Raw genomic sequence first — 16568 nt, forward strand, 5'->3', positions numbered from 1 at the left:
TTTCTAGCTATGAATGAAAAAAACCCTTGGGGAGCATAAGGAAAAAACTCGAGCTCTTATATACAAAATTATAAACATGATCAAGAAGGATTATTGTGTGCAGGTAAAGTGAATCCATGCATGTAAATTGAAACTAAATATGTATATACAAAGATAACCAAGAGTTCTGAGGTGTATGTGTATATGTGAAGTGTACGGTGCCTACAAGGAGTATGTACAATGGCACTACAATGTCATGGTAGATTAATTCCCAAAGATTGAAGTTGAGACAACTCTAAGTTCCGAGCAAAATAGAGTGAAGCATGCTTCATTGAATCCTTTGGTGAATATATATGTAATCATCTGATCACTTGGACAATGTTCAATCATGATCGTACCTTTCTTTACTTCATATCGAACATAATGATAATGTACTGCAATATATTTAGACTTGTTATGTTGAACATAGTCTTTAGCAAGACTAATAGCACTTTGGTTATCACATCAAAGTGATGTGTTGGAGAGAGGAGGATGGCCAATTTCTCAGAGAACTTGTCGAAGCCATACTAACTCTCGAGCCAATAAAGATGCAACTACATATTCAACTTCGGTAGTGGAAACAACAACATAATGTTGTTTCTTTCTAGTCCAAGAAACAAGACAACCATTGATAAAGAAACAATTTTCACTTGTAGAATGCATATATAAGTGAGAGCTCACCCAATCCGTATCTGTAGTATAGCCCAAAAGGTGAAGTGAATGTAGAGAGTTAGAGTTTTGTTGGTGTCAATAAACTAACCCAAAATCTTTAGTGCCTTTCAAATACTTCAAATGCTAATTGTCCATCATTCTATAGAAAGCGAGAGTTTTTGGTAGAGCTCATAAGATAATAAGTACTAGTAGGATGTGCAGAACCCAAAACAAACTTCTGAATAATATCTTCAATGAATTTTTTTTGATGCAAGAATAAAACACCCTTTTCTTGATAGCATTGAATCCAAATATCAAGATATGAGTGTATGTCTCCAGGATCGACCATGTCAAACCTAGAAGATAAAACCTTCTTGACTTGTTCAAGGAAGTTGAGATTGTTAGAAACAAGTATGGTATCATCCACATTTAGAGAAAGAATAACAAAACTATCATTACAATGCTTGTCATATAAGTCAGGACTTGAAGAACAAGAGATAAAACCTTATTTCATAAGAAAGAGATCAATCTTTTGACACAAGCTTGTGAAGATTGTTTGAGACCATAACCGATGAGATTTGCAAGCAAGAATTTCCTTATGTTTGACTACAAATCACTCTGGTAACTTCATATATATCTCTTCTTTTGAATCACCATTAAAAAGGTAGTTCTTACATCCATTTGCTAAACCTCCAAATGAAACCCAATAGAAAAACTAACAAGACCTAAATACTTGTAATACGAACAACAAGTGAGAAAGTTTCTTAATAATCAACTCGTGCAATTTGTGAGAAACCTTTGGCAACTAGCCTTGCTTTGAATTTGTCAAATGTTCATCTGCTTTTGTTTTAGTCTTATAAACCCACTTGCATTTAATAGTAGTATGTCCAGGTGGTAACTTAGTTAGAACCCATGTACCTTTAGCGAGAAGAGATTCATACTTAGCTTCCATGGCCTCTTGCCATTGTTCCTTTTGTGGGGATGACATGGCATCACTATAAGAGACAAGGTCGTCACAAATATTGAGAGTATTCTCAAGAATATCAACATCATAAACATGTCATGTACCATGCTCATTATCAATTGAAAGATCAACATAAAGGTCAATGCCGAGGTCATCATCAAAGAAATAATAGGTGCAGATTGTGAATCCTGATTTGAACAGTCAATATTATCCCATGAAGGAGGTTCATCATCATATAGAAAAGGAAAAGAAGTGAGTTATGACTTTGTATCAAAAACATCTTCTAGTGATCATATCTGCCTAGCATCCTCTCGAGACCATGTGTTGCCCATAAGTTGCTAATTGAAAATAGCATCATGACTTATGATTACCTTCTTGGAAGATGGATCATAAAACTTCTATCCCTTAGAAAATGTTGAGTATCCAATGAAAAGAACTTTCAAACTGGGAGCTCACTAGGGGGATCGAGTTTTTTGTGAGACTCTTTGGGTACATGTATATAATACATCCAAAAGTTTGAAAATATGAAATAGAAGGAGTTTCACCTATCCAAGTAGTGATTAGTATTTTACCAGAAGGAGCAGTTGTAGGAAGATGATTTTGCACAAATACAGTTGTTAAGATTACTTCAGCCCAAAAACATCGAGATAAGCTAGAAAGAATGAGCATACATTGCATGGCATTGAGAATAGTCCTATTTTAAAGTTCAGCAATACCATTCTGTTGAGGAGAGTAGGGAACCATATATTCATGATAAATACCTTGATTTTACAATAATCACATCAAAATCATTTGAAATACGTATTCTTTACTATTATCACTGCAAAGTTTCTTGATGCAACGACTAGTATGAAGTTCTGCAGCTTGTTGATATTGCTTAAAAGATGATAAAGCTTCTGATTTGTGTCACAAGAGAAAAAATGTGGTGTATCTTGAGAAGTCATCAATAAAAGTCATGAGATATCTAGAATAAGATCAAGAAAATCTCTAGAATAAGTTGTGGTGGAAATGGAAAAGCATTAGTGAAAATGCTTTCCAAGTGCACAATATTCACAAATATCCATATGAGGACGAGCTTTGCATTCCATACCTTGAACAAGGTAATGCTCATAAAGATCGATAAGCTTTGAAAAATCAAAGCGAACAAAGCAATGATGCCATATTTTGGTGTTAAGATTGCCAGGAGCTGTAACAGCATTTGCAACATCTTCATTTAAAAATAATTCCAAAAGATTACCATCTAGGAGCAACAACGATGGTTTGGCCATCTTCCTCAATGCGACACTTGGTATGGTCAAAATCAACAAAGAGACTAAGATCCACAAGTCTTGCAACTAAAAGAAGATTCCTTTGTAGATTTGGGACATGTAAAACTCCATGCAAAATTCTTGTTGAAGAAAGAGTACCGAGATATAAATCACTTATACCTTTGACTTGGTAGTTTGTGTCATCAACAAGATAAACTAATTTCTTGATAGGAATAGAATGATAATTAAGTAACCATTGGGAATTGTATGTCATGTTTCCCAAAGAACTAGAATCAATAATAAAAAGAGATCCATCACGAACATGAAGTATCCTTTTCGAAGAGATAAAATAACTCCACAATTTTCTTCTTTAGTAGTGTTGTCATGTGTACCAGTATATGCTATATTACGATCTGAATCAAAACACCTCTTGAAACATAGATGGGTTGGATGATCACTCTTTTCGCAGTAATCACAAGGAGAATAATCTCTAGATAAATGCGGTTGTTTATTTATAATACCATGTCTTTCATCATATTGTTTTGCCCAGCAATCATCTTCTGTAGTGTGACCATTTCTATTGCAATAATATGATATCTCAATTTCAATTTAAAATCTTTCCAACTTCTCCTAAAATGGACCTCAAGATGAGGATAGAATTAACTTCATTATATCCATGATCAGTTTTAGTGACATTCTCTTCATGGAGTGGAGGTTCATTAAATAGAGAAGATCTCGAGCAAAAAGACATGAGGATCATAACTTGACATTTTTTAGATTGACAAGGACTATAGCCACCCATCATGGAAGTTACCACATGGATGAGAGTTATGAGCCATATTAGTTATTAGTGGTCTAAAAATACTAGATTTTTGGACAAAATTAGATTTTTTTATATTATTTATTGTAAATATCCTGAAAAGCTATGAAAACATCTAGAACAGGGTGTCATGTAAAAAAAATATAGTTTTTCATCCAGTTTTGCAGATGTAATGAAAAAAGAAGGATTAGGAAAATCTCGATGTTTATTTATAATACCAAGCCTCACTCACAACCCGATAACGAGATGTTAAGGAGTGCTAATTGGGGAAATTGACTTCGTCCGAGGCACAACAAATCACAAAAATTTAAATGTTTCAACAAACACCACATGAACTACACACAAAACCAAACAACACACTATGCTTCTTGTAGCTCAAACAATTAAAAACCCAAATTTGGGTAGAGCATCACACAACCTTTCAACAATTTCAAAAACACCAACACTTTGCACAAAATGTCAAAAAACTAACTTTGAAGACAAATCCAACATCATGAAAAATCTCATACCTTGATAACTTTTGGCCAACACTTGGTATTTTAACTTCCACGTTCTCTGACTTCACAAGTTAGCACGTCAAGAGTTTGCTCTTCTATGGGACCCTCCACTCTCCTCTCACATGATACAATTGTATTTGAGGGGGAATGCTCTTTTCTATTCTCTTCCTCATCCTTATATAGTTTTCACAAGTTCTCTCACATACGTTAGGCTTTTTGCTTTTAACTTTTGGCTTTCTAAAAAGGCTTAAGGCTTTTATGCTTTTGGCTTTTGCTTTTCACTATTTTCGTTTTTTTTGCATATGCCTGTTTGCAACTTGTTTGGATCATAACTTCGTCGTATGAACTCCAAATATAGTCATTTGGGTAATCAAAATGATAGGAACACATCTGTTTGATAAGCTGACACGGGAAGAATTGTAAAAATCCATCAAAAATAGGTAAAAATATTGATTTTCGTAATTCACATCATTTTTCTCCATCTTTTATTTTGGATGACTTATTCCCTTCCTTGGCCTATTGTTCTTGTAATTGCGCACACTTTCAACACACATGTCCTCTTTTTCTTCAAGAAATACTTGCTAGCGATGTACAACTTACGACATTTTCCTTTGATTCTTGAGTCTTCAAAACAAAGATTCTTTGGATATGAACCTGTTTTTTATGCAATGTGCCCTAGCACAAATATGGTTTTTGGAAATGACATCGCTGCCCAATCATTCATGATTTGCAAAAATATGCAATGTTGTAATATTTCTACAACAAAATATTGAAGACCCTAGATCTCGCACAAAAGCGATTCAAAGTAACCTCTCACAATAGAAAAACCTTGGGCTAAGTGCTCCACCCTCGTGCATTAACAAACACCAGCCTCGCGTCATGTATAGGAAGCCGTGGCTTGAAACTGTAGTCCACCGTGGAAACACCCCTTCACCATGGGAAAAAGGATAATGAATTATTTGCAAAATTTTTTATACTCCCTCCCCTTCAGCCATTGCATGGCGGGGAGAGGGTGTATGTGTGGAGCTTCAATTGTGGAGGGGCATGGGAGGAGGGCATGCACCCTGCCACTTGTGTGGCCACCCCCCCCTTCACCCAATATAACCCCCCCCCCCCCCCCCCCCCCCCCCCCCGAAGCTTGAGGGGGGAATCGTGGAGCTGCCTGCCACCTTCTGCCTGCCGCCGCCATACTGCTGCGCCACCAGGCTGCTGCTACCACCCCCATCGTCTTTATCATCATCATCATTGTTATCTTCACCATCGTCATCCTCACCATCATCACTCCCTCACACGTCATCTCCCTGTTTCCAGAAGCTTCTATTGAAGCTTCTCTAGGCCAAGTTCACCTGTGCCTTCGGGTTTTTTTTAAAACCGTGTTTAACAAGGCCCGATTCCTGCAAAGGGAAGGAAACCTCGGGTAGTAGTGACTTCGTAACGCGTAAGAGAGCCAAGGGAGAGTTCATTGAGTCGGAGTTCACTTCATCAATGGCTCCTAAGCAAAAGTCAAGAGGAGCGCACAACGTGGGAGCTTCCACCCAAAGTACGAGAGTGGACATTCCCTGGTATTGAATGCCTAGGTTCCGAATATTATTCCCGCATGGAAAGGATGCATAAAGCATGTTTTAATTCACGTAGGGAAACATAAATGCATTGGAAAATTTATATACTTGTTCGATTTACAAGTTTAGTTGCATGACAAGTACTTGCATGGTCGAGGATAGTCACATTTTTTAACGTATGTTGCCTAAGTTAAAAGATGGATTTGTGCAAAGGCGTCCTTGTTGCATCACGCAAAGGATAGGGCATATAATACATAATGCACTTATGTAATAATTTTCTAGTTGTGACTCGTGTATTCTAAGTAGATGGCCATTAAATGATGTCCGAATAGTTACAATGCATAAAAATGATTTATATACTTTGCAAATCGCATGCGATGATAGTTACATTCTAGGTTAGGTTAAGTGATAAAGGAAGGATTAAATCAATGATGGATTCATGGCATTTGATCATGAAAGAATGATACACCATGCATGGAGTTATTTTATCAAAGTTTGAATTTGGAAAAGGATGCATCTTCATATTAAAGCTTGAATTCAATGCATAAAACGTAGGGTTTATAAGAACAGCTCTAAATGTCGATCAATATCACATAGGGCAAGGAAAAGAAAGATCACTATAGATCCTACAGCTGCATAAAGGCAAAAGGTCTATGGACTTGAATTTGTATATTCGCATGGAATGATGCATCTCATACATCTTGCAGTTATTTATATCTTTTAGGCAAAATATTTGCATCTCTAAGGGAAAGATCACCTCTAATCGTAAGACAATTAGATCAATTAGGTAAATCGCATGTAATTGTGTAACTCACATGGGATTCATAAAGGCGTGAATAGTTAGGATACGACGAACACCTTAATATGCTGGGTTAAGTTAAGTTATTTTAAAATTCTGCCTAGTATTACACTTAGGATGCTGATCTAATATTTCCGATCTCAAAGGTCTTACCCACATTCTCGAAATGTTAAGACTATCTAATCACATGTGCAAGAATAATCTAGGGTTCTCACCCTAAGGATTAGTTGGCCAAATGCTAGGTCTCTTAGGACAGACCCTAGGGGCAAAACGACTATCAGCCTAGTAGGGTCAAGGTTTTGGATTGGGTCAATGGGACTCCCAAGCCCTACATCTTGACCAAAGGTATTCTTGATCAAGGAATACCGTGTGATGAGAAAAATATTTCCACAAGTCAGATACCGACACCTTTCTCGTGCTACAAGCCGCAACGTCATATGCTTTTGTGTCTAAATCACAAAATAGTATTGCTACTCCTTAGACCAAGTCTGGCGAGTTCTAATTACAAGTCTAATTTTCTAGAAGTTGAGAAGTCATCCTGCTACAACACTCTTCCTTGGGACTGATTTGCCAAGCCAGTGTAGTAATGAATTGCCAAGAAAGCTATTGACCAACCAAGTTAGGTCGATGAGGTTGCCCAGGATTTATTGTCTAAGGAAACCTAAGGTAGAGACAATTTGGGTCAATAGGGTATAAACCCTAACCCAAGGAAAAAGGGTAAACAAGCAACTAGCTTACGAAACCCTCGGGATCTTGCCAAGTTGCAATTGATCCAGGATCGAATGCTGGAAGTGTTCGGGGAGAAGGAATCACACCTTAGCAGTTGGCTGTACAAATGACCACTAGAATACTTATGATTGTACACTTAGGTGCATTGTTTGTACTTCTTTGCTCAAGGAACTAATTTAAGAAAAATAACTAATGCTTCAGGTTAAAATCCTAGAGAAAGAGGCAGAATCAATTATCTCTGACTGTCTGCCTGACCCTATCCAAGGGGGTTGTTAGCCACGCCGGATACGTGGACCGAACCCACCGTAAGAAGTCTCTCCGTGGGTGCTACTTGGAGGAGGAGGACGCTTGGGTGCCAGGGGAGGCTCTGGCCGTAAGTTCCTTGCCTCCGGATCCTGCACAAGAGGCCGACGTGACTTGAGATGGGATCTCGAGGCCCGCATACTAGTCAACGGGCGGAACTTGGAATTGCGATCCCTGAGGATTGCTGGGATAGTCTTCGGGCAAATGTATTTCAAAGACTGATAAATAAAGATCAAATGTTGAAAAAGGAACTTACTTGATATTTTTTTTCTGTGTCAGTGCTTAAGTTACGTAAAGGAACCAATGATTAATCTGGTTAATTAAGGAAGTTATTTTTGCTTGTCAAACTAAATGTGGTAGGTAATTAGTTAACTAAAACAACCCGAGGAAAGTGCGGGGAACGTGACTCTGGGTCCGTCCTATGGAAGGGTGGTCTTGGTTGGCCAGGAACTTTTCTCAAAGGAATTGACAATGAGGTAACAATGACCTAGAAACTATAGAGCTAGAGTCCCGATTTATGCTATTTTAGGGAGAATGGAATGCAACTATACCTTATAGGTAGAGAGGTCGAGCTTCGCATCCCTCTCATTTCCCTTTTTCCTTGAACTAAGTGTAGTATAAATCCGCTTCGACCCTAATGTTTCTACGCAAAGTAGTTCATCTGGGGCTCGACACTAGCTACCTTCTAGGAACTTGACTATTAGAAAAACCCTGATTCAGGTCGGTCTTAAGTGGAAATCGCCAGGTGCTTCCACTTCGTGGTAGACTCGGGGAGACCTAGATTGCAAACCCGTGACATTCCTTGTGAGTGCTGGGCGGCGCTTTCTAGGCTCTCTTCCCGATGGACTACTAAGACGTGTCCTACAAGTGGACAGGGGGACACATTATAGTTGGTATCAGAGCGAACCAACGGAATCTAATATTTACAAGAAAACTTAATGAGGAGAAACAGAGCAATGTTGCCTTTAAGAACATTTCCTTACTTACTTATGGATGCTGGCCTGTAGAGTCGTGAAGCATGGAACAAATTTTTGGTGTTCCAGGTTATGTTTATGACTGCAATTCATGCTTCGGATTATCGACGGAGGCTAGGCATGATGAATATTCTGGACCGTATCTACAATCCTTCACCCCTGTACGTGGAACGGAGATGGAAAGGTGAATCAGGAATATATTACATACCGGCCCACCGACTTGCGTACCTTCAGACCAACTTGAAGAGAATCAAGTGGATGGAGGATTTAAAGATTGTGAAGCTATTCATCTTTGTCGAGGCTCACGCAAACACAACCCTACATGTCGGCGGTCAAAAGGTCAAGTAGAAAAAGTATGTGTACAAGGAAGTGACTCGAATAATCCCTGCCGACAGAATCAAGGTGCTGGGACATTATGAGAGAAACGAGTATCAAAGGAAGGGATGCCCCAAGCTTCCTGTGACCTATTAATTCATGTAAATCCATGACCCCACTCCATATTATTAATCAATCCTCGTAGCCAAATGTAACACAATCCTATTTCCCCCAAATTGATGTATCAGCTTGTTTTACCTTCCCAAAATAAATGTACTCAAAAGGGTTATGCCCACATGAATGAATAAGATTTTTTTTATCACTGTCTGTCATGGCTGTATGTGTTGGTAAAGGAGTTAAGTGATTATGTCACTTGGCTAAAAGCTGAACTAGGCATATTAATGTAATGTGAGAAACGTTTAGCAAGTTCTTAACGTAAAGAATCTTATTGCCCTGGCACAACCTCAAGTGCAGATTCCTAGTCCGATCCCTGTACTAAGTACGACTGTAATTCAAGAGAAGAAGTTCCTTCTCAAACAAATCAAGCCACCTGAATTCGATGGTAAGGGAAGGATTGTCCAAACTGATGCCGAGGTCTGGATCGAATCCATGGAGGATTATTTCGAGGTAGCAGGAACTGCACACGCTAACCAAGCAATGCTCGCCAAATTGAAGCTTACCTGCAAAGCAAGACTTTGGTGGAAACAATGGTGTAGAGACCAAGGGATCTCGGAAGGGTCAGTTACCTGGGAGAAGCTTATAAAAACTGTGCGATGGAGGTATCTGCCACCTTTCTACCGCACACAGAAGATAAACGAATTCTATGAATTAAAGCAGCTTGGACTATCCCTACATGCATATTATTCAAAGTTCATCTCCCTCTTAAAGTATACGTCACAAATGGATATGACACGATAGGTGTCAAAGTTTTGTGCTGGGTTAAATCCACCCATAAACACCCACTTGGAATCAATGCGTCCAACGGATCTATAAGACGCGCTCATTCGAGCTGCACTAATAATACACGAGGTGCAGTCCAAGCCAAGGAATAACGTGACTTGGTCTTATAGGGATCAAAACAAGGGAATGCTTAGGTCTCAAACCAAGAGAGCGCACGGCCAAAACCAGGGACAAAGGAAGAAAGCTAGGGTGAACATTGTCAACAACTTCGCTCCTACACAAGGTAATGGCCGCAATCTTCGTTGCTTCCATTGCAACGAGCCTGGTCACTTTAAAAGGCAGTGTCCCAAGCTTAGCAGAGGTCAACATCAAGGGCCATTCCAAGGAGCCACCCATGGCAAAGGAGCCACCGTTAGGGCCAGAGGGAGAACTTCCAGTGTTGCCAACAAGGAGCTGAGTGATAAAGAAGATCCATCCATGAAAGCAGACATTGAGAGGGCAACGGTTCACGGTGCTCTTCACAAGAAAGGCCCGAATCACCAATTCTCGGTGATTCAAACTCCTTTCGGACTATCAAGGTAAAAGCTTCAAAACCTTGATTGATTATGGTAGTAAACATTCCTTCATTTCGCCAGTCTGTGCAAAGAGATTAGGAATAGCCACAAAAGATTCACCTACCTTACTTGTGGAATTAGCAAATGGCCGAGAGAACTCTTGTACTAGGCCAACTACTAAGGTGAAATTCCTACTGGGAGGAAAGTCGACTTCGGTTAGATTCAGGGTAATGAACCTAGGTGTTCACGAATGTTTGCTCTGTATGGATTGGCTAATATCCAATGATGCCCACATTCGTTGTGAAAAAGGCCAAGTCTCCTCTCAAAATTCTAAAAGGGAACTAGTTACAACTCAAGGAGAGGATGGTAAGCCAAAAATTCAGCTGGCAAAAGCAACACGGATCATAAAAGGAGTTAGAAAGGGGATACATGTCTATTTGATTAAACTAAATAAGCAAGACCGGAATCAAGAATCTAGGGAAGAACCTTCATGGTTAAAAGGAATACGCAGACGTATTTTTTGAAGAGCTGACAGAACTTCCTCCTCAAAGGGAAGTCAATCACGAAATCAAGCTAGTGTCAGGAGCTGCATCAATCGCAAAGAGACCATATAGGATGTCCATCCCGGAAGCGATTGAGCTGAAGGAGCAACTCAAGCAACTGTTAGACCAAGGCTACATCCATCCTAGAAGTTTGCCATGGGGAGCTCCTGTGTTGTTCCAGAAGAAGAATGATGGAACGCTTCGTCTATGCATTGACTACAGAGGGTTGAATCAATCGACCATTAAAAACAAATATTCCATTCCAAGAATAGATGAATTTCTTGACCGTCTTCAAGGTGCAAAGATCTTCTCAAAAATAGATCTCAGGTTTGGATATTATCAGATAAGGATCAAGAAAGAAGATATCCCAAAGACAGCATTCAGCACAAGGTATGGACACTTTGAATTCCTGGTCATATCATTCGGGCTGACAAATGCTCTTACTACCTTCAACAGGCTAATGTAGGATATCTTTAGGCCCTATCTTGATAACTTTGTACTTGTCTTCTTTTATGATACCCTAGTCTACTCTAAGCAAGAAAAAGATCATGAAATCTGATAGGATGGATCATGGCATACTTCCTCTTTAGCTAGCTCAAGTATTGGGTTGTTTGGCATGGACACCTTTGTGGCTAGAGGTCTAGCTGTTAATGGATTTTGCAAGATTAGAGAATTAAGGAATGCCTTGCAACTAAGTGCATCGGCAACTACATTCTCCTTTCCAGGTCGATATTTGACTTCCTCCAGTTCAATCCACCGACGTTGCCTCATGTTAAGCTCGTTCTAGGTAAAGATTCACTTGAGACTTTTGTGATCAGTCACTAGAGAAAACTTGTTACCCAACAGGTCATGTCTTCAAAGCTTTAGAGCATGGATGACAACTAACAATTCTAGATCATGGGTAGCATAATTCTTCTCATGGCTCTTCAGTTCTCTTTTAGAGTATGCTACAGGATGACCTTCCTGCATGAGCACACATCCTAAGGCAAGCATACTAGCATCAATTACTACCTTGAACTCTTTACTGAGGTCTGGAAGTCTTTGGATAGGTGTTGATACCAAACTTTGCTTCAATCTATCAAAGCTGGTTTGTTCGGCAGTTGACCATGCAATAGATGTTTGCTTCTTTCGTAAATCCGTTAAAGGTGCTGCAATCAAAGCATAGTTTTTTATGAAGACCCTATACCATCCTGTCAATCCAAGAAAATTGTGTATTTCTTTGATAGTTGTTGGTATTGGCCATTCTAGAACATCTCTGACTTTGGCCAGATCCACTGAGATTACTTTTGCTGATATGATGAATCCCAGATATTCAATCTGACTTTGAAAAATGCACATTTCTTCATCTTAGCATACATCTTGTGTGACCTCATTGTCTCAAGGACAATCCGAAGTTGGGGTTCATGATCTTTCTCATGTTTGGAATAGACTAAAGTGTCGTCGAAGAAGATGAGCACGAAGTCATCAAGATATAGCTTAAAGATATCCTACATTAACCTGTTGAAAGTGGCAGGCGCATTCGTAAGCCCGAATGACATAACTAGAAACTCAAAGAGTCCATATCTTGTGTTGAATTCCGTCTTTGAGATATTTTCATCCTTGATTCTTATATGATAGTAACCAGACCTGAGATCAATCTTGGAGAAGATCTTCTCACCCTGAAGACGATCAAGGAGCTCATCTATTCTAGGAATAGGGTACTTGTTCTTGACAGTTGATTGATTCAACCCTCTGTAATCAATACACAGTCGAAGCATTCCATCTTTCTTTTTTTGGAACAGTACTGAAGCTCCCCATGGTGAACTGCTAGGATGGATGTAGCCCTGATCCAACAGTTGCTTGAGTTGTTCCTTCAGCTCAATTGCTTTTAGGATGGACATTCTATAAGGTCTCTTTACAATTGGTGCAGCTCCTGGAACTAGCTTGATCTCATGATCCACTTCTCTTTGAGGCAGGAGTTCTATAAACTCTTCAGGAAATACGTCCACGTATTCCTTTAGCCATGAAGGTTCTTCACTAGACTCCTGCTTCTAATCTAACTTATTGAGCTTAATCAAGTAGACATGTAGTCCCTTTTTGACTCCCTTTATAATCCGAGATGCTTTGGCCAATTGAATTTTTGGCTTTCCAGCCTCACCTTGAGTTGTGACCGATTCCCCTTCAGAGTTTTGGAAGGAAACTTTACCCTTTCCACAATGAATGTGGGTGTCATTAGGTTTAAGTCAATCCATTCCGAGTACACACTCATGGATACCTAGGTTCATGACTTTGAATTTGACCAAAGTCGTCTTTCCTTTCAGAAAGAACTCCACATTACATATCTACTTCAGCTTTTAGCCAAGTGACCAAATCACTTTACTTCTTTATCAATATTCACAGTCATTGATAAAAAGAAGTCTTATTCCATTCATATAGGCATAGCCCTTTCGAAGTTCAATTATTCTTGGGACAATGGAACAAGCTATTACATTAATTCTAGGAAAATAAGATGTTGTTGCACTCAGCTACTGGAACTGAGTAATAGTACGGATTGGGATCATCGATTTTCAGGAATCGATATGTCATTGGAAGATTAGGATATCTTTTCCTTTGATATCCATTCTTCTCATGACGTCCCAACACCTTGATTCGGTCGGCGAGGATTACTCGAATCACTTCCCCATACACATAATTATTCTGATTAACCCTTCGACCTCCGACCTCTGTAGGGTCGCGTTTACGTGAGCCTCAATAAAGACGAGCAGCTTCACGATCTTTAAGTCTTCCATCCACTTAATTCTTTTCAAGTTGATTCGAAGGTACGCAAGTTAGTGGGCAGCAATGTAATAGATCCCTGAAACACCCATCCATCTCTGTTCCATGTACAGAGGCAATGGATTGTAAATGCAGTCCAAGATGCTCATCATATCGATCCTTTGTTGATAATCCGGGGAATGCATTGTGGTCATAGACATGACTCGGAACACTAAGAACATGTTCCATGCTTCGTAATTCTGCAAGACGGCATCGAAGGTAAGGAAATGTTTTGAATAGCAATATTTGTTTTACTTCTTCTTATTAAGATTTCTTAAAAACAAATCCTTTGTTGGTTTGCTCTGATACCAACTGTAACGCGTCCACCTGTTCTCTTCAGGACATGTCTTAGCATTCCATCGGAAAGGAGATCTAGAAAGCTTCGCCCGGTACTCCCATGGAATGTTACGGGGTTTGCAATCCAAGACTTTCCGCATCTGCTAGGTAGCGGAAGTATTCTGGCCGTTCCCACTTAGGACAACCTGAATCAGGGTTTCCCCTAATGGTCATTTCCTAAATGGCAACTAGCGTCGAACCCCAAGTGAACTACTTTACGTAGAAACACCAGGGACGAAGCAGATTCATGCTGCACTTGGTTCAAGGAGAATGGGAAACGAGAGGGACGCAAGGCTCGACCTCTTTGCCATAAGGCATAGTCCCATTCCGTTCCCCTAAAATAGCATAAATCGGGATTATTATAACTTGGACTCTAGGTCAGTGCCCTTGCTATTCATTTCCTTTGAAACGATCTTCTTGCTGTCCATCATGATTGAGAAAAGTTCCTGGCCAACCGGGATCACCCATCTGTAGGACGGACCCATGGCCACATCCACCGCACTTTCCTCAAGTTGTTTTGGTTGTCTAATTACCTACCACATTTTAGTTGGACATGCATTAAGCAGCTTCCTTAATTAGCCCATTAGGCACTGTTCCTTTACGTAGTCATAGCACTTGACATAGAAAAGCAGTGTCAAACAAGTTCCTTTTCAACAAGTTATCATATTTATCTTTGAAACACATTTATAAAGTCCAGCCCATAGGCTTATCCATAATCCGCCCAAAGGCTATCTAGCAATCCACAGGGATTGCTAATCCAAGATTCCGCCCGTAGACTAGTATGCGGGCCTTGAGATCCAATCCCGAGTCACATTGGCCTCTTGTGCATGGTCCAGAAGGCAAGGGATTTACGGCCAGAGCCCCCTGGCACCCAAGCATCTTCCTGCTCCAAGTAGCACTCAATGGAGAGACCTCATGCAGCGGGTTTCGTCCACCTTCTCGGTGCGGTTAACAACCCCCTCGGTTAGGGTCAAGCAGATATTCAGAGGTAACTGAGGCTGCCTCTCCCTTCAGGCCTTCAACCTGAAGCATTAGATATATTTTCATTCTTTAATTCCTTGAGCAAACAAAGAAAATAGTGCTCTTTAAACTATTACAAGCACAATCATTTTCAATGCTCGTTATTTGGCCAACTACTAAGGAGTAAATTCTTCTTTTTGAATGCATCCAACATTCCATCTGAGATCAATTGCGACTTGGCAAGATCTCCAAGGGTTTGTTTGTTAACCCTTATGTCCTTGGGTTAGGGCCGTACCCTATTAACCCAACTTAACCAATACCTTAAGTTCTATTAGCAGTAAATTTATTGTTCCAAATTACTGATTATTATCTAATCCCCTTATTTTGGTCACCTTTCCCAAGAAAGATACTATATCAGGATGACTACTCATCCTCTTGCAAGATAAACTTGCGTAAGAATCTGCCAATCTCATTCCGAGGAATTGGCTATTCTCTTGTGATCAAACCACAAGATCATGCAACTCTGCAACTTGTTGTACAAGTGTCGTATCTCATCCATGGGATTATTTTACCCATCAAATGGCGTCTTCTAATCACCGAATCATGATAAAATAAGAAACAAGGTTAGGGTGTCTTCATATCCAATCCGTTCCTGATTGCACTAGGCCGACATCGTCAGTCCTAGGGTTCCAACTCAAACCGAGTTTCATCTTTTTAGCAAGCAATCCTTAGGGCAGAAACCCTAGATCATTTCTTGCAAGTATGTCCTATTGTCCCTACATTCCGTGAATGTGGACAGGTCTTTAGGGTATGAGAGTTTCAACTTGGCATCCTCAATGTGCTCAACCCTAGTTAGCACTTGGAGTATGTTGCATCGATTTAACCATTCCTAAGCGATTCCTTTACGGTTTAGGTGTTTAGGGTAAACCAATTTACTTCTACTCATAAAGATAATTATGATACCATCCTCATAATCACATGATTCATTGCTTACGTATGATTAGATTTACAAACCCTAACTTTTCTGGTTAAGATCAAAGCGTAGGTTAGTTACGACATAATTTCCATTGATCCTTCTAAAACATGCATTCAAGATTCATGCTACTAAGCTTTAGGGTTTTATGTTTAAAATGAACCATGCAACCTTTTCTAACAACTATGCAGTTAAACGAGATTTATGCCAATTGCCTAGAGTTTAACCTACTTCATGCAGCCCTAGAATCATTTCCATGCCTTGCAAATTCCTATTGTTGTTAGCAATCTTCTTTAATGAATCATTGCGAAGAAAGAGATGTCTAATAATGCAACATGCAATTTATCTTTCCATGCATAATTGAAGTGTACAACAATAATTTCGACTTTGTAATGATGGTCATTAGTTGATCTAGATTCATTACCTTGCAATGCATAAAAACCACTTGCTAAGAATGCATAGAGATCTGATGCTATTTTTTTGTTCGTTTCATTGAAAAATACAAATGACCGAATTCTTCAATAGTGGGCTATTTCCTTTAAATTAGCCAATGTATTTCAAGTGCAAAAGTGCATCTTATCAAACTAGGTGGATTCGACAAGCATAAACGCAATCTAATTCCATGAATTAACCA

This window comes from Lygodium microphyllum, unplaced genomic scaffold, assembly GCF_053477565.2.
Source record: "Lygodium microphyllum isolate KBCC unplaced genomic scaffold, Lygodium_microphyllum_v1.1.10 scaffold_31, whole genome shotgun sequence".
Lineage (NCBI taxonomy): Eukaryota > Viridiplantae > Streptophyta > Polypodiopsida > Schizaeales > Lygodiaceae > Lygodium > Lygodium microphyllum.